This window comes from Netta rufina (genome assembly GCF_964035555.1).
Source record: "Netta rufina genome assembly, chromosome: 2".
Classification (NCBI taxonomy): Eukaryota; Metazoa; Chordata; class Aves; order Anseriformes; family Anatidae; genus Netta; species Netta rufina.
This window is the reverse complement of record NC_140124.1, coordinates 31143789-31158594: the sequence shown is the minus strand read 5'-3', so window position 1 is coordinate 31158594 and position 14806 is coordinate 31143789.

The window sequence follows — 14806 nt, the reverse complement described above, 5'->3', positions numbered from 1 at the left end:
AATATTTGATGGAGCTACAAGAAAAATAAGTCTGAAAATTTGGAGCTTTATTTAGAATTTAATTTACAGAGTACTCAAGTTAGCAGAAATAGCCATTGTAAATTATGTGCAACTGATATACAAAGAGCAAGAGTTGTGTGTGCGAGTGTATGAATAAGCTGTCCCTCATGGAATTAATTATGTGCATGCCTTTGCTTGTTCAGACCACTGAAACTAAATGTAGTATATATGATGGAGGAATGGAACTGCAGTACAAGTATTATGTTGCAAATATCTCATTTTCATAGAAAAATTGTGTGGGTGGCTTCCATTTCAGCTAGTTAGATTTAAACAAGTAGAAACCTCAAATAAGAAAGCCTAGACATCTTAAAAGTATAAAACTGACACAACAGAAGTGTCTTTAATCACTTATTTTAGCTTCTAAAAATATCTCTAGGGTATTAAAAACAAAAAGAGAAAATGCACTTGAGAAGAAGAAACTGGTACGCAGATCCATATTTTTTATTTTATGTTGGAACACGGCATTTTGAATTAACAAGATGAAGCTACCACTTTAGAATTTTGGAAGGCGAGATGGTTATTAAAGAAAAAGTCAGCATTCATAATAAAATCATCTTATCAAGTAGTTGGGTCTGAATTTTCTTGTCATATCATGTTTATTTAAAGTATGAAGAGAAAGGGAACCTCTGGAAGGTATTTTGTTTCATTCCAGTAAAGGTGTGACATACATTGGCTGAGGTGCTGAAGTTTGTTTTGATTTGTTTTGTTGAGATGCTTCTCTCTGTTAAGAATTACTCTATATCTATTGATTTAGTCTGGATGCCTAAATATATAAAATTAATATGCCTAAATGTATAAAATTGTTTAAAGTTAACCCTTTTTTAAAATTTTTATTTCTCTTTCTGCAAGTTGACTCCTAAAATCCCAAGTAAGGTTAAAGGAAGTTGGGTGGAAAACGAATACTTCTGTATACAAACTGCACTATCAGCACACTTTATGTTGCCTGTGTTGTCCTTTTCAAAAACACATGACCTCTAACCTATTTAAACATATTCCTGGATTGCTGTGCATAAATGAATTCTTGCCCTTCAGGATATTCGGAGTAATGACTTAATTACTACATACATTCTTCCAAAAAGTCCTCATTATATTTCTGTGCTGAAAATACTATATTTGCTTATATATGGGTGCAGAGTTGTAACAAGACAATGTGATCTTAAATATGTGATAACAGGATAACAGGATAACAGGATAACAGGATATGAAGATACAAGAAGGACATCGTCCTTCTTGTATCCTTCTACAAGAAGGACATCGAGGTGCTTGAGCGGGTGCAGAGAAGGGCGACGAAGCTGGTGAGGGGCCTGGAGAACAAGTCCTACGAGGAGTGGCTGAGGGAGCTGGGCTTGTTCAGCCTGGAGAAGAGGAGGCTCAGGGGTGACCTTATCGCTCTTTTTAGGTACCTCAAGGGAGGCTGTAGCGAGGTGGGGGTTGGCCTGTTCTCCCACGTGCCTGGTGACAGGACGAGGGGGAATGGGCTTAAGTTGAGCCAGGGGAGTTTTAGGTTAGATGTTAGGAAGAACTTCTTCACTGAAAGGGTTGTTAGACATTAGAACAGGCTGCCCAGGGAAGTGGTGGAGTCACCATCCCTGGAAGTCTTCAAAAGACGTTTAGATGTAGAGCTTAGGGATATGGTTTAGTGGAGGGCTGTTAGCGTTAGGTTGGAGGTTGGACTCGATGACCTTGAGGTCTCTTCCAACCTAGAAATTCTGTGATTCTGTGATTCTGTGAAGATAAGGGAAGCACACATCTTATGTTTTTACTGGCAAAGGTGGTAGGCCAGCTCAGGAGATTTGTGTAAACCACCAGAATCTTAGGTACTTATAAGAGTTCATGTGATCCACAGTGTTACACCATTTATTCCCTGAGGTAGTTCAGAGGCATTCTTGGGTGTTTGAGTATGTACACCCTTCAGCCCTACACCATGAGGGATTGTCATTGCATCTCTTTAGAGACCTCATTACCAAAAAATATATTTGCTTTGGATAATAAAGTTCAGGTTAAACCTGGTTTAAAACAAACCCCATCTCTTTCCACATTCCTGAACCACTGTATATGGACTTGGGTGTCCCCTAATGCAGTCCCCCACATTATCTATTGTCTCTTGGGAAAATGTGGTGGGGAGAGTTTTGTTACAACTTATTAACGGCGTTAAATGATAAAGGGAATTCATCCCACGAGCTGGGGAGGAAAAAAAAGTTCTTCACAGAGCTGCTCAGCCAGTTTCCAAGCCTACTTCCTTCCTACGGATGCAAACGAGAGCAAGAATGACTTGGAGATGTTTCCCTCCTCTTGAGACAGGCTCCCAAGGCTGCTGAGCTTCTGACAGCGCTGCTGATCAGCTGATAGTCTGGCTCTGGATTACAGAGAGGGGAGGAGACTCTACTCAAATTTCAGCCCCAGCTGCAACTGGGTGCTTCTGATTTCCAGTTGAAACCATTGACTGGCAGTGTATGCACCATCAATGGGCTTAGGGATGGTCTTGCTGTAACAAAGCACAGCCAGACTTAGCCTAATTACCCTGCATAACTTACTCTTTTTTTGCCTTATGCTACCTCCCTGGAACACTTACAGTCCAGTGAAAAGTGTTAATATCACAGAATCACAGAATTGTCTAGGTTGGAAGAGACCTCAAGATCATTGAATCCAACCTCTGACCTAACACTAACAAGTCCTCCACTAAACCAGATCACTAAGTTCAACACCTAAACATCTTTTAAAGACTTCCAGGGATGGTGACTCCACCACTTCCCTGGGCAGCCCATTCCAATGCCTCACAACCCTCTCGGAAAAGAAGTTCATCCTAACATCCAACCTAAAACACCCCTGGTGCAACTTTAGGCCGTTCCCCCTCGTCCTGTCACCAGGCACATGGGAGAATAGACCAACCCCCACCTCGCTACAGCCTCCTTTAAGGTACTTACCAAGAGCGATAAGGTCGCCCCTGAGCCTCCTTTTCTCCAGGCTGAACAAGCCCAGCTCCCTCAGCCACTCCTCGTAGGACTTGTTCTCCAGGCCTCTCACCAGCTTCGTCGCCCTTCTCTGGACTCGCTCAAGCACCTCGATGTCCTTCTTGTAGCAAGGGGCCCAAAACTGAACACAGTACTTGAGGTGCGGCCTCACCAGAGCCAAGTACAGGGGGGCAATCACTTCCCTAGACCTGCTGGCCACACTGCTTCTTATACAAGCCAGGATGCCGCTGGCCTTGGCCACCTGAGCACACTGATGGCTCATATTCAGCCGACTATCCACCAATACTCCCAGGTCCTGCTCCACCTGGCAGCTTTCCAACCCCTCCTCTCCCAGCCTGAAGCTCTGCTTGGGGTTACTGCACCCCAGGTGCAGGACTCGGCACTTGGCCTTGTTGAACTTTATACAGTAGACCTCAGCCCATCGGTCCAGCCTATCCAGATCCTCCTGCAGAGCCTTCCTACCCTCGAGCAGATCGACACATTCACCTAACTTGGTGTCATCTGCAACTTACTGAGGGTGCACTCGATCCCCTCATCCAGATCATCGATAAAGATATTAAAGAGGACCGGCCCCAGTACCACTATCGAGATTTCCTTCTTGATGAGCGCCCAGCCTTCCTGGACTCCTCTGCCCTTCAGAACTGCCTCCCAAGGGACTCTACCAACCAGCGTCCTGAACAGTTCAATGTCGGCCCTCCGGAAGTCCAATACAGCGGTTTTACTGGTCCCCTTCCCGGCTTCTCCAAGAATGGAGAACTCTACCATTTCATGGTCACTGCCCAAGACAGTTTCCAACCACCACATCTCCCACCAGTCCTTCTCTGTTTGTGAAGAGAAGGGCTAGCGGGGCACCTCCCCTGGTAGGCTCACTAACCAGCTGCGTCAGGAAGCTATCTTCCATGCTCTCCAGAAACCTCCTAGACTGCTTTCTCTGGGCTGTGTTGTGCTTCCAGGGTATATCTGGGAAGTTGAAGTCCCCCACAAGGACAAGCGCTGATGATTTCGCAACTTTTGTCAGCTGCCTGTAGAACTCCTCATCAGTCTCCTCATCCTGGTTCAGTGGTCTATAACAGACCCCCACCAGGATGCTTGCCTTGTTGGCCTTCCTGCTGATCCTAACCCATAGGGACTCAACCTTATCATTCCCAGCCTCAAGTTCCGCGACATCAAAACTCTCTCTGATATAGAGAGCCATACCACCACCCCTTCCATGCTGCCTGTCCCTTCTGAAGAGCCTATAGCCAGACATTTCAGCACTCCAGTCATGGGAGTGGTCCCACCATGTTTCCGGGATGGCAACTAAGTCGTAGCCTGCCTGCCACACAATGGCTTCCAGCTCCTCCTGTTTGTTACTCATGCTGCATGCATTAGTGTAGATGCACTTCAGTTGGGCCATTGCCTTCTCTCCCAGACTTGCCATTGTTCCCCCTGGCACAGCTCAAACAAGCCTCACTTCAGCCCTGTCCCCCTTCTCACCTAGTTTAAAGCCCTCTCAATGAGCCCCGCCAGCTCCTGGCCCAGGATCCATTTTCCCCTTAGAGATAGGGACCCATCTGCAGCCATCAGGCCGGGTGCTGAGTAAAGCGCCCCATGGTCAAAAAAACAAACTTCCTGTGTTGGCACCAGCCTCTGAGCCACGTGTTTATCAGGTGGGCTTTCCGTGTCCTCTCTGTACCCCTCCCTGCCACCATAGGGATGGACAAAAACACCACCTGTACTCCCACTCCATCCACTAACCGTCCCAGTCCCCTAAAGTCCCGTTTGATGGTCTTCAGGCTTCTCTCTTCAATGTCATCACTGCCAGCCTGGACTATGAAAAGAGGATAATAGTCAGAGGGGCGAATCAGGTTGGGAAGCTTTCTGGCAATGTCCCTGACCCTGGCCCCAGGGAGGCAGCAGACTTCCCTACGGGTAGGGTCAGGCCAACAAATAGGTCCCTCTGTTCCCCTGAGAAGGGAGTCGCCCACAACAATCACCCTTCTTTCTGTCCTGGTGGAACCAGTCCTGAGGCCTGGAGTCGACTTCCTTGCCCTAGGCATCCTCCTGGGTAGACTTTCTACCTCTTCCTCAGCTACTGGTCTCTCAGGCTCCAGGGCCTCAAACCTGTTGCATAAGGGCACCTGGGAAGGTGGGACCGGTAGGGGGGGGCATCGCCTGGGATGTCGAGCAGGGACCTGTTTCCATTCCTCCTCAACTCCTAGGTCCCCTGCCTCATCCCAACAGCAGCAGGGCAGGGGGTCCACCTCCATTTGGGGTGTCTCACCCTGGTACCTGTCCTTCAGGCCGTGCAGGGAGTCGCTCCACAAGTCTATCTCCTGCTCACACTCCCTGATTTTCCTGTTATATATGGAGTGGTAATTTGTGTCAAGAAAATGGTTGATATTAATAATTAGGGGGAAATTTGGGAGTGTGTCCATGGGGGCCGGAAAGCCCCGTGGTTAAAGACAACATTAGTCTCTTCCTGATGAGGCCATCAGGAATGTAAAAGAGTTTAGAGGGAACAAAAGAAGGGTCATTCAGGAGACTCCATGCAGTGTCAGGTTGCTTTTTCTCCAGCCCTTAAGGCATGGAAGTTTCTGGGTGTTTGCCGTTGTTGTTATTTGCAAAGTTATTTGACCAATGAAAAGCTGTTTTGAAAGGAACTGCTGTGGGGAGAAGGGTATAAGAGAGGAGCCTGCCCTCAAGATAAAAAAAGAAGGCAACACGATGAAGTTATGTCATCAATAAAGGAGTAGAAAGAAGGAATGAAAAGGAACAAGGCTAGCAGAATGGAGACCAGGATGGGAACAGGTACATTGATCACCTCATGAAGATAGGTTCGACCAGACTCAGTAAACTAATCAAAGAAGCTCATACAGAAAGTCGCTGGAAACAGGCACACCAGAGCTGGAGAGAAGCTCAAGCTGAGAGAAGCGTACCTGCCCACACAACTGCCCCTCGCTGGTAAGTAGTTGCGCATTATGGGGAATCATACGTCCTTAGAAACAAAGACTGTCCTGGTAACCTTACAGCTTATTCTCCTTATTAACAATCAGACAGTTTATGATCCTGAAACATGGGACCAAATTGAGGTCAAGGTGTGGGACTACTAAAAACAAGGTAGCAGCGGGATTGCTCAGCACCTGGCGAGCAATCCTTGAGGCCTTAAAGAACCATGTGGGACTGCAGTCAGAAACGTGTGGTTTCCCAGACAGTGAGGGAACTGCAGGTTTCTCCACCGATCCTTCTGCTACATCATTGGCCCTTCTGCTGTTACACTCCCTTGTGACCTGGACGTGCGTTTTGACCCAGGCCTATTGGCCTTGAAAAGGAGATAGATATGCTTTACTTCGATCTGGGAAGAAGGGGATACATAAGGCCTGAAGGCCAAGTTGCTTGACAACTTAAAGCAAGACATATTTTTCAAAAGGAATGGAAAACGGAGACTTGTTTGTAATCAAGAAAAGGAATGGAAAATGGAGACTGTTAAGTCATGAAACTTAAAGGATTGTTTGTTACCTTTTCTGATTGTACATATGTATAGGCGTACTCGGGTTTAGTATGTAAAAGCAATGTTCTGTATATTTAGAATGTTTGATGTTCGTGTGTGCGTGTTGGTGGAGCGCAGACTCCCCACACACCCAGCACTGTTTACTTGCCTTTTATACCTTTTATAAATATTCTTTTGAAAATATTACTAAATTCAGATTGAGATGAGACTTAATTTATAACATTCCTCAACCTCTCGACCTCCTCATTGAGTTCTGCCACGAGGCAGACCAGGTCGTCCACCTGCTCGCACCTCACACACACAGTCTCTCTGCCCCCCGCAGGTGGTAGCAACAGGCTCAGCCACTCCCTGCACCCGGAGACCTGAATTGTCACAGTTTTGAGCGGGCAGTCGGTCTGGGTGCGTACAGACTCCGTGGAGAGATCACCGTGCCTGGTGTACACCATCGCAGCTGAGCTAGCAGTAGACCGCCGTTAGAGGAGATGTTCGTATGGGCGGGGCGCGCTCTGCCCTGCCTGCTCGCCCTGCCTGCGCCAACTGCCGCGCCACTCCCTCCTGAGGCGCCACGCGCTGTTTGCCCGTCCTGGTGGCCGCGCTCCCTGGGGGCAGCGTTTGACCGGCCGGGGAGGGGGCGCTGCTGGCTGCTGGCTCCGCCTCCGCCTCGTTGTGGCCTCGTTCCCCTCCCTGGCGAGGGCTGCCGGGCCCTGGCGGCTTCCTCGAGTGGGTTCGGTGCCGGAGAAATGAGCCCTGCCTGGCCGATCCCCCGCTCCGCTGCACAACGCGTCTGCCCCGCAGCCGATCGCCTCGGCAAGTGGCTGCGAAATGGCGGTGGCGCCCGATTTAAATGGCCCGCCGCTAACACAACAGCAAAATGACAGCTATGAACAGCAAAAAATGACAGCCTCTGGTACCAGAGCCCCATCCTTATTGTCTCTTCTAGAAATAAAATAGCAGTCTCTCGTTCATGTTGTCATTATGTATTTACTATCATTTCTATCTCCCATATCCTAAACATTCTTCTTCAGGGTATGGTACGCACAGCCCAGATATAAGTTTTTGTCAAGATTAGGTGTTACCTAAAATCTAGCCAATTGCTGTTTTGTGGTGATAGACATTACTTGGACTGAAGAACGAACCCTTACGTCTCTGCTTGAGCTTAATTATTCCTCCAAAGTTATGCTGCCATCCTTTTTTTTTTTTTTTTTTCTTTTCCCTAAATAATTTGTTTTAATACACTGTAGTCACTAGAATGACCTTGTCATGTATTTCAGATTTAATTCTTCATGAGGTTAGTTTACCAAGTGACACTCAACGCAACTATTAGGTGATGGGCTAGGTCATTCAACTGTTCAACCATTTTTTACTTTGTTTTTGACTTCCCAGTTGAAATCTAGTACAGTAGGTTTTGAAAGTGTATTGAAAAATTGTGAGCACAGTGGATCTTTTTAATTTAACCTATTATTCAGTAGCTGTGAAAGATGCAAAATGCTAAAAACAGTGTAATAAATCATATTTTTAGTTGCCAAAGTTTTAAATCTTTTTTTTTTTTTTTTTTTTTTTTTTTCCTGTCTACGATATTATTGGAATGATGTTCTGTATTTTGAGGGTTTATCTTCAATTTCTGTTACTCAGAGTTACTATTGTCAAGGTCTCCATTTCTATACATTTTATACTAGTAAGATTTTTTAGGCAATGTTCCAAATATTTTAAATAAAATCTACTTTCATTTTCATACAGATAATTTAAATGACTTGCATGTTAGTCTCAGCTTTGTAGTCTTATTGACTTGTGATTTAATGTTGTGTTTCAATGCATCTCCCTGACAAGGCGTATATTTTTACAACATATTGTAAAAATAAAATATTTAACAATGAAAAATAAAATAGTAAGATTGCACTCACTACTTTTTAAAAGAGATCAATATAATATATATCATATAATACTGTGCTTTCACAATTCTTTCCTTTGCTGTCTTCTACAATCAAATCCTTATTATCAAATGTACTGCCTTGCATGGGATTTTCACAAAAGGTATTTTTAAAAACTGCATCTGCATTTTATAGAATCAGCTAATTTATGTTGGAAGGCATCTTTAGAGTTCATCTTTTTCAACTCCCCAGCCAAAGGAAATCCGACTACATAATTATTTTCAATCCCACGTTTGTACAGTTCTGCATATTTACGGAACATCCACCAAAAAATAAGAATTTTTTCTGCTATTTAGTAACTGGGACAAATTTTAAATTGCCTATGTTACGCCAGTGCTACATAGAAATTAGTACAATTAATATGCTTTTGAGGTTGTAAATAAATTTGACTTGGAAAGCTGTGAAGTAGATGCGATATATTGTAGATAAATGCATATTTCCTTTTTTCTTCTTGCTACCGGAAATATGTTATCAGTGTTTATCAGGTGAAACTTAGAAGCCTGAGGAAAGATCAGTAGGATATCCCACCTGCATTCCAGCTATTGCTCCAGAAGAGCGCCAGTCTGCTGTAGGTCCAGTAGCTGCAAGCCCTGTGCAGATGTTTCAAATACTCCATACTATCTAAACTGCTCAGGCATTTGTGTGATTTGAATCACTTCTCTTGCTCACACTATTAATCTTGCTGATAGTACTGACGACATCTCAGTGACCCTAACAAGTTCAGGAGAAGAACTGTGGGAGGACATTTATTTTTCAATAAACACCACAAACTTGACCCTGTATTAAAAAAGTTCAAGCTATTTTCAGTTTGAAACTAGTGATTAATTTGAATGGTTAAAGCAGTGCCTGTGAAACAAGAAATCCAAATTCTTTTTTTTTTTTTTTTCTGGTATTATGTGTAATATAAATTGATACATCTTGCACATTGGTAAGCATATGGAAGAGTAGTCCCAGTAGATTGCATGGTATGGATGAACTAGTTTATTCAAAGCCAGCTTTGATCTGACTTGACATCTGAATACTACCCTGGAGAATAAAGACCACCAGCACAAGTGGCAGGCCTGATGGAGAAGTGTTTCAACAGATATAGTGGCTCAGTATTGTTTCTCACCATGTATCACTCATTTCAACATACTCACTCTTAGCTTTGACAATATTGCATGCTTGGAGCTTCCAAGTCTGATCTACAGTCAGAAGTAAAACTCTTGTCTGCTACAGTTCTTTTATGGATGCGTAAATAACATTATGTCAAACAATCCTATTCCTCTAGTCTCAGAAATCTGCATTCTAATATTTCAAAACTTTGTATATACACCCCCACAATGGTTTGTATCTATCCTAACGTTTAAAAACAAATCTCTGTTGCTATGATCACATATGCTTTCCAGAACATGATAGTTAGGTTTTTTGGTCCTCTATAATGTACATGCCTCTAATGCTTAAGGCTTTATGGGAAGATAATCCAATAGAGAAGTAATTACAAAAGTATTGCTGTTAGTCATTTAAGTAAAAATTTATATGCTCACTACGTGAAATCATGTTACTTACTAACATGGTTGGTATTTGTCTTAAAAACATATTATGCATTTTAAAAACTTTTAATACTACTTCCTAAAAAAAAAAATGACCACCTCATCCTTTTAAATAAAAACTGTTTCTTAAAGGATGATGTTTGCAGAGCTCTCTACATGTAGAAGTCAGTAGTGTTCTTACTGATGTCAAATAGCAGTTTGCCTATTGATTTAGAGAAATCTTTGTTACTGGTGATAATTTTTTGTTTCATTACCTGCCAATATTTAAACATCCCCTACCTTCTCATTTTCAAATAAAAATTTAATCATGATGGCCGTAGAAGTAATTTTCAGATATAAACTTCAAGTATTCTGTCTTAGTTTGGCAATCAGACTATTTACATGGTGCAAGACTGTGCCATGCAGAGATAAAGCAGTTCTAAATGAATTACCTTGGGTATTGCAAGCTCTGTAATCATTGGTGGCCCCTAAACACTTTCTGAGGAACCACAAGGATTCAGGAAACCTGATCAGACAGCATAGGTATTCCTGTAAAATAATAAGAATAATTTTTAAAGTGTAATAACTTAATTGTGCAATTAATGCCGTGGAGATGTAACATGGTAAATGCACAGTCTGTAGTGAATTCATATTGTAGTATATGAAATATCTGCAAACGAAAATATGCTGATATGAAATAAAACTGAAGTCTGAAGAAGAGTTTGAGCATATACGTATAAAAACTTAAAAGGTACGTTGACTCAGGGGCAAAGGAGTGCAGTCATAATACTGGAACTCTTAAAAGTATTATCTTAATCATATATGAAGTCCTAATTTGTATAAATTATGTTTATGGGCTACCTGGCACATTTCTTTGTGCCTTCTGCCCTGGGAAAAAACCTGACTCATCTGTCTCACGTTTTGGGATCCTATAACTTGTGTTTAGTTTGCCAAATCTATTCTAACCCAAGCTATGTAAATGAATTACTGATACACTACATTGCTATTCTTATATTCTATTTTATTCTATTCTCTATGCTTATTCTCTGATAATTACCACACTCTCAGAACTGTAGCTAAGCTAAAGGCACTAGAGTAGCTAAGGCTACTAAAAGAGGATCAAATGACATCTCACCACTGTAGTGCATATCAGAGGTAATAAATGTATTAATTCTCAGTTGTCTCTTGAATCTGTGTACATGGAAAAGGCCACCATTACAATACTGTCCTGCATGGAAAGGAGTGGAAGAGACTTTCTAAATCAAGTCCACTATTTTCCTCTTTCATGACTGTTTCTACTTTTAATTTCTTGCCTTCGTGCTTGAGAAACAGGGAGCAGGTGTGTTGAATGATGACGTATTCAAGAAGGTGCTTGAAGAACAACTACATAAACTGAGACATTTTCACCTATATATATATATCTGTGATTTACTTTAGAGGGTTTTCTACAGCTGGTAGGCATGGTGATTTAACTGTTATGTCAGAATGGCTTAATAAATTCAAATTAAAGACTTACGCCATTTCTCATATCATTATCTTGCACTGATATGTAGGGACATTGTATGTAGAGACAATGTATATAGAGAGGCATTGTATGTAGAGGCATGACATGTATAGTGATATCTACTGGAATGATGTGGGCCCAAGACTAACACGGATGTGTGTTCAAGTTCATAAAACTGTTCGAGGGAGAAAAATACTTGAGAATATGTTTGTAAAAAGCTGTAGGGAACTCTAACAAGTAACAGTCATAGTAGCAAAGCACAATTTGAAGCCAATGTGGATGCTTTGGATTGTTAAGCAGAGGAAATTCTCATACCACATGAACTATAAAGAGCTTTATCTAGCTGCTTGGACTTACAGGCATACTAATACGTTTAAGAATTTGGCTTTCAGTCTGCGTTTGTGATTTGTAATCTCAGAGAGCTCTTCTACCTTCTTACAGTTTGGTATATAAACACTATTTTCATCCATAATGCATCTTTGTGCTCTTCTAAACATATTTGGTAACTGTTCCAACACCACAGTAAGCTAACTTCTGGTGAGTTCTAGGGGGTTTTATTAGCAAAAAGTAGTGCTTCATGACTGGACAATTTCTAAGCACGAGCTGAAGTGTTTGCAATCCATTTACCATATTTATATTTTCCCAGGCTCCCACTAGTTTGATGCCTCTTAGACAAATGTTTCCAGTAGCTGCAGGTGTTAGGGCTACCTGATTGTTTGCCTTGAGGAAACAGAAGATTTGGTGTTAGTTAAAGATTATTGATAGAAGGAAGCTCTCTCTTTTGCGTGTCTGCTTATTGATGAGAAGGAAAAGTTTTTATTAAAAGCTGTATGTCAGATGTGATGAAAAAAAATGCCACACACATACATACACAGGACTGGCTTTTGTTATTTTATCTCATTCAAGATGATAAGAAAATTTTCACATAGAAAATACTACTTTATATTGTTTTGTTAAAAATAAAACTTTTTGGGGAAGTCCTAGTGATCTGGGACAAGTAAATCACTTCAGAATGTAAAGGAAAATTGTAAGATCTGAACTTTTTGATAAAAAATACTACTTTGAAACAAACCATTTAACACAAATATTTTAAAGGTTGTGTTCAACAAGGATGTATTTCAGAATTTTGAAGGACTTTTGTGAAATGGAGTGGATGTTTTCTAGTTATTTATTTCTCCACTATGAATAATAACCAAAGTCTGGTCCTGCTTATCATAATTCTGTTTTCCAAGGCTTCCAGCATTTTGTCAGACAGCTCAGAATACAGTTGGGGTTTATTTACCTTCTAATTATTGTATCTCAACATCCTCTTTCCTGGTTACAACAAAAGTCATAGATTAAATTTAAATACAATGCTGCAAAAATCAGCATTGGTTCAGTTTAACTGGGTAATTTATATATATATATGTATATATGTATGTATATATATATATATATATATAATTTTTATATATATATATATATATTTATATACCCTAGTTAAACCTGCCTGCATAATCAAGAAGAAAGGAATGTATCTAGAAGGATACTCAATTTCCCCATTTTTTCATCTAAGCAAAGAACATATATTCCATAAAATTCATGTCATACTATCTGTCCCTATATTTACAAAATTTTGGTTCTCAACCTGATGCATTTTTACTTTTCAGATTTTGAGGTATGGTGGTTTTACTCAGGTGGGCAGCTAAGCTCCACCACAACCGCTCTCTCACTCCACCTCTCCTCAAAGAGGAAGAGGGAGAAAATACAAAACAGAGAACTTGAGGTTTGAGATGAGAAAGGTTTAATTAAAGGGAAAGGGAATGGGGAGAAAAAGAAACAAAAGAAACAATAAGTCCACGCGGAAGCACAGAGCGAGCGAAAAAAAAAAATATTCTCTACTTCCCATCAACGAGCGATGTTTGGCCATGTCCTGGGAAGCAGGGCCTCAAAACACGTCGTGGTTGTTCAGGAAGAACAGCCCCCTCCCCCACAAGAGCCCCCCTTTTTATTGCTGAGTATGACATCAGGTGTTATGGAATATCCCTTTGGTTGGTTTAGGTCAACTGCCCTGGCGATGTCCCCTCCCCATCACTTGCCCACCCCCAGCCTGCTGGCTCTTGGGGGCTTGGAAGGAGTCCTGATGCTGTGCCAGCACTACGCAGCAATAGACACAACACTGGAGTGACATCAGTGCCGTTCCAGCTACGAATGCAGAGCACAGCACTGTGTGGGCTGCTGCAGGGAAAAGGTGACTCCAGCTCAGACAGACCCAACACATGGGGAAGTAACGAACATCCATTCTTTGAAAATCCTCTGGTCCATGTTACTTCCTAGTTCATTCCATATATCAAGGAATTTAGTTTTTATGCTCTGTTCCAGACTCCTCTACTTGAACTGTGAATACACTAAGTGTATACCAAGAACCCAGCTCTCCTGACACAGCTGGTGAGCAAGCCGACTAGGGATGGTACCCCACTCAACCTTTTGATTGTAAATAGAGAAGGACTTGTGGGTGATGTGAAGGTTGGAGGCCATCTTGAGCGCACTGATCATGAATTAATAGAGTTTTTGATTAGTGGAACAGTAAGGAGTGGGGCTAGAACTGCCACTCTGGACTTCCAGTGGGTAGACCACGGTCTGTTAAAGAGACAGGTTGGAGTAGTCCCTTGGGAGGCAGTTCTGAAGGGCAAAGGAGTCCAGGAAGGCTGGGTGCTCTTCAGGAAGGAAATCCTAAAGGCTCAGGAGCAGGCCATCCCCACATGCTGAAAGATAAGTTGGTGTGGAAGAAGACTGGCCTGGCTGAACAGACAGCTGTAGCTAGAGCTCAGGAAAAAAAAGAGGGTTTGTGACCTTTGGAAGAAGGGGGCAGGCCACTCAGGAGGACTACTGAGATGTCGTGAGGCTTTGCAGGGGCAAAATTAGAAGAGCCAAAGCCCAACTTGAGCTCAATATGGTTATTGCTCTTTAAAGACTTTTTTTTTATTATTATAAATACATAAATTAAAAAAAAAAAAAAAAAAAAAAAAAAAGAGTACTAAAGAGAATCTCCATCCTTTATTGGATATAGGGGGAAACAGTGACAAGAGATGAGGAAAAGGCTGAGGTACTCAATGCCTTTTTGCCTCAGTCTTTAGCAGCAAGACCAGTTGTCCTTCAGGTACTCAGGCCCCTGAGCTGGTAGATAGGGATAGGAAGCACAAGGAAGCCCTCATAATCCACAAGGAAATGGTTAGTGACCTGCTAAACCACTTAGGTGTATGCAAGTCTATGGGGCCAGATGTTATCCGCCCAAGGGTACTGAGGGAGCTGGCACAAGTGCTTGCCAAGCCACTTTTCATCATTTATCATCAGTCCTAGCT